Here is a 4,677-nt window from a genome sequence, read left to right as displayed (position 1 = left end):
ATACAGAAACTCTGTTGGCGCCCAGGCTTTTGCTTTCAGACCCATAGTGGCTTTTCTGCCACCCTAGCTGGGGTTTAATTCCAATTATAGAACCGCGAAAACGGACTCGGGCGGGGTGGGATGATACGGGTGGGAAGAGAGTGGGTGGGAAGTCACCTCCGGGGTGAAGTCTCCGCTCTCCCAGATGAGGGAGCTCAAAGCTGTATCTCCTAGGAGAGGGGAGTTCCTAGAACCTGCCAGAAACTCCAAGGTGGGGGGATTGTTACTTGGACATTTCTCACGTCCCCGCTACATCTTGTTCTTTAGGGGTTTGCAGGCAGGATTCTATAGAAACGATAGTCAAGTTTCCGTGGTTCCTGCTTTATTGGTCACGAGAAAAGGCACAGAACACCGCGACTCCAAACCACAGGCGTGCTTAAAGCGAGACTGTGGGCTTGTGAATGTCACAATGTGTTAATGGAATTGCGTGCTAACGTTTAACCCAGGAGTCTTCCAGGCCGCCCCTCCCCTAATTTCGGGTTCCTCGTGGCCCGGAGTTATTTTCTCGCTTCATTTCTCTGTCCGGTAAGTGGCCCGGGTTTCCTGATACTCTACCAAGAACTAGTGCACGCGTGCAGGCTCTGGTTAATCAGAACCTAGCTCTCCCTCCGTGTATCTCCAGAGTTTGTCTTCCTTGAGACCTGGAGGTGTCGCTCAGGGCCAAGGGGAGGAGCACTGGTCTGCACACCAGGGTGTCCCGAGTGTCCCTGGTGCAGTCAATCAAGAAAGTCCCCCTCCCCCACTCCCCAGGCTCAGCCTCAGCTAGCAGTAGATCTCAGACCCCGGCAGATATCATCTTGGTGACCTTCACTTTCGAGAATAGTCGCGCCTCTGCTGTTCCCTGGCGCTGTGGGTAACGAAGTCTAAGAGTCTGGGCTCAGTGAGTCCCAAAGGTGAGCAGGTTTCCTGCTCTGTGCCACTGAATGGGGACACAGGATCCCAGAGGCACGCTTTTAGCAGAAAGTACCTCTGGACATTCTTCCTTCTTCAAACACTTTCCAGACTCCTATCCACGATAAACGAGGTGGGCAACAATCAAAGACACAGTCAACAGCCACGTGTCACACATGCAGTTTGGTGGCGATCATAGCTGAGCATTCACTTTAGGGACACTGGCAGTTCCTTCTCGGGAGCCAAGGTCACACATTCCCCTACCTCAGCGGACAGTCCTTGGGCCGACTGCGCCCTGGCGCGGTTCTTGGGTTGGAGAAAGCGAAGCACCCACAAGCTCAGGCCACTGTGGCTACTTCGCCTAGGCTTTCTCCCCAGGTCCTAGTTGTGTCTTTGTAGATGTGACCCAGGATAGCCCACGCCAGCCCTCTGGAGGACCGCAGCCCCCAGGGGACAGCTTTAGAAGCCAAGAGCCAGTGGATGGCCTGCCTTCCGCGCAAGCTCCAGGATAAGTTCCTCCAGACCCGTAGATAGCGCCAGGAGCTCAGACGTGCAGTTCAATAGTTAAGTTGGTGGGTATTTTCTCTGCTTAAAGTAATAATTTTCTAATTCGGATCTATAGCTTTTAAATACCGAGCTCCAGAGACCCCTGTCAATGCAGCTTTTTTTTTTTTTTTCTTCATTCCACGGATGCAGGATGTTTATAAACGGCTCCTGCCGTGCGATCCGGGTGTGAAAATATCAGTTTTATGCCTTGAATAGGAGTCGCCGAGGAGGTGGGTCATTAGTAGACCGCACATTTAGCAGCTGCTCACTGCTCAATTAGGCAGGTCTTCGCCGAGGTGGAAGCTGTGGGGGTCGGGTAGGTTGGGGTTCTCTCTTTCTCCAGCCCTGAACCAAGGCCTGGCACGACGGGATCCAGACCGCTTCCCGCACACCTTGGGTTTTAGCAGGACACATTTAGTGTGAGCCGCACATCCCCGGACCAGACGTCTTTGGAGTTCTCTCTGGTTCTCTTTCCAACTCCATTCATTCCGTGAACGGAGCCACGGGATCAAGGATGTTGGTAGACCCCCTAAGTGGGCCTTCCGCTTCTGATTTTCATTTGATGAGCGGTGGTTCCTGCAAATTTCAGTCCAATAGGAAGGCACCAACAAGGCACGGCCGATTTATTTTCCCATCTACCGGCAGGCAAGATAATATATATGCATATATATATTTTACTGTGTTTCGTTCAAAACTGGTCTCATTTGCAGTCATGGCTAAAAATTCTCATTTTTTTTTTTTAAAGAAAAGTGTTTTGTGACTTGTATCTAAAACACTTAACTTGGGAAGAACAGAAGACGAACTTTTTCTTGGCCTGATCCGAGGAGCAACGAGCCCCAGTTCGCCTGCGGGCAAGCAGAGGAAAAACAGTTTTAGGTAAGCGGGGTCAGAAGGTCATTAGGCCCAGGACCCTACGGGAAGCTCAGCCTTGACCTTCCAAGTGAAAAACCTTCGCTTTCCGCTCCGCCCATCTCCATCGCACACCCGGTGCCAAAGCCTTAGTCCCCAGGACAGGAAACGCACTTTCCACCGGGGAAACGCACTTACCACGGGACAGCCCGGGGAGCGCGCTGGACACACGCAATTATGCCGCGGGTGAGGTCGCGGTCGCGCCGGGCGCCAGGAGCAGGCAGACGCAGACCAGCCGTTTAGATCTTCTGCAGCAGACTGACGACGTCCTCCTTCTCTAAGCCCGGAAGCCTCTAAAAACGAATCATTTCCTCCACTTATGCAGAGATAGGAGCTCTTAGATCAAGATTAGTATGTTGAAAACCTGATTGAGAGCCGCCTGATTAGGCGAGGGTGGGTGGAAAAGCAGCGTACCCGCCGGCGCCCCTCCCCACTTCCCCCAAACAGCTCTGGCGCGCGGGGCTCTCGAGATGACCCGCGCAGACCGTTCTCGCTAGCAGGCAAAGGCAACTACGGATTCACGTTGCAAACCTTAGCACGAAGGACTGTAAGTAAATCTCCACGCTAGATTCTAGTTAATTCCTCTTCCAGGAGATCGGTCCTACTTGCGGCCTGCTGGAGCCAGCGTTCCGCAGCAGTCTGTTTCCATTCCAGAGGGTCATCTCCTAGCAGCAGCTTATGGAAAATACATTATTATGTGGATTCCCTCACCCAATCCTGTGTTTTGCTTTTGACGAAAAAACAAAACAAAAAAACACACAGTTTAGCTTTTCAGGCAGTCAGTCCAAACCCGAATCCTTCAGTGTGCCACCAGAATATAGGTTACTCTAAATCTTAGGTCCCTCTTCTCTTATTCCATGCTAAATTTAAAGGAGATCTCCTGTTGGGGACCGGCTAGAGAATGCTAGTGTGAACGTGTGAGTAACCTCTGAAAAGGAAAGCAGAGATGGTGTATGTTCAAGTCCCGTGTCTAAGGAGGAAAGGGGGCGATCAAAGGAAACCCGGAGTTGCAGTCTTTGCTTGGTCCCAGGCTGAGTTCATCCGGGAAAGTGTGTCCACCCGTCCACTGCCCGCCCCTCCGCTGGCCGCAGGTCCGGGCAGAGTCTCACTTCATCTTCCGCACAAGTAAGACAAGGGAGTGAGATTTCCTATCCTTGTGTTTTACTGCACATATTTCTGTCTAATTGAAGTAACAAAGCATGGTTTTGTTACAAGTCTTGATAAAAATAAAGACTCCAAGATGTCTTTATATTACTTAAGTTCCAAATGTTTCGATTTTGTTTATCTAAAAGGACAAATAGGAAATAAACGTCATTTAAGTATAACTTCTTGCAAAATTTATCTTCTATAAACGAAGTGATAACTTACAAAGACATTTAAAAAACAAACAAGCAAACAAACAAAAAAGCTCCTACACTTCCAATCCAGAGCAAAATTACTCCTACCCCCTACTTGTACGCACACGCACACACTCTAGCACGGGAGTGCGCAGCAGCAATGGACGCCTCCATCTAAGGCAGAGACTTTTGTCTAGAATGAAATAAAAGCAACATTCGTGAGTAACATACTTTCGTCTTCCTTGTATCCTTGATTCCAAATCTAGTCGCAAATCAAATCTAGTCGCTCAGATGCCCCTTCTTTATCTTAACGGGAAAACTTTTCGCCAATGGAGATAGACCCACCGATGCGCATTTCAGAAGGACTAAAGCTTGGGAACCCAGGAGACCTCTGCTTCCCCTCCCGCGCGCCGCTGAAAGAGATGTAACCCGAATCTTTGTTTAGGTTTTGGCTGGGGAGCGAGAATTTAAAGCAAGTCAGACGCGGAAAGCAGATTCTAAAAAAAAAAGAAGAAGAAAAAGAAAGAAGGGGGGGGGAAGAAGAAGAAAAATCCAGTTAATGGGCCATCCACATTTCCCCCACCTTTAACACTGAACTTGAAGTAAGTTGTCTGGTGCAGATAAAGATCTTAACATGTAGAGAAGGCGGGTTTTTCCGCAAGGAGGTGAGGCTGTCCCTCCAGGAAAAGACTTTCCCCCACACCCCCTCCTCCCCGTGAGGTTCCACCCTCTGGAAAACACAACTTTTTTCCCTCTTTTCCTGGAGGGGCAGACCTCAGTGTAGCTGAGAGAGGAATCTAAGAACAGCGGTCCGAGAGTGGCTAAGGCCACTGCGGCCTCTTTGGACGAGACGCACTCCTGGCCTCGCAACCCTGCGTGTTAGCTTTCCTTGGCGCTCTGGGGCGGGGGAGGGGGGCACTGCAGACACCCGCAGCCTCTGACCCTCTGGAGCTGG

General features: G+C 50.5%; 1 long non-coding RNA gene across 3 annotated transcripts; it reads right to left on the bottom strand.

Annotated features, from left to right (window-relative positions):
* Positions 1-339: 339 nt before the first annotated feature.
* Positions 340-4,604, bottom strand: LOC128105818 (uncharacterized). 3 transcript variants are annotated; one of them, XR_008216506.1, is made up of 4 exons: positions 4,497-4,604; positions 2,917-4,219; positions 2,524-2,678; positions 340-2,321 (listed from the first exon to the last, which is right to left on the bottom strand). It is a non-coding gene; the product is annotated as an uncharacterized LOC128105818 (long non-coding RNA). The 3 variants fall into 3 exon arrangements; XR_008216507.1 differs by lacking the exon at positions 4,497-4,604 and adding an exon at positions 4,306-4,394 and having other exon boundaries at positions 2,917-4,135; XR_008216505.1 differs by lacking the exon at positions 4,497-4,604 and having other exon boundaries at positions 2,917-3,060; positions 3,954-4,068.
* Between the last annotated feature and the right edge of the window lie 73 nt (positions 4,605-4,677).

This window comes from Peromyscus californicus, unplaced genomic scaffold, assembly GCF_007827085.1.
Source record: "Peromyscus californicus insignis strain IS unplaced genomic scaffold, ASM782708v3 Scaffold_9__1_contigs__length_137607984, whole genome shotgun sequence".
NCBI lineage: Eukaryota > Metazoa > Chordata > Mammalia > Rodentia > Cricetidae > Peromyscus > Peromyscus californicus.
The sequence above is the reverse complement of the archived record's forward strand: the minus strand, read 5'-3'. Positions and strand labels throughout refer to the sequence as shown.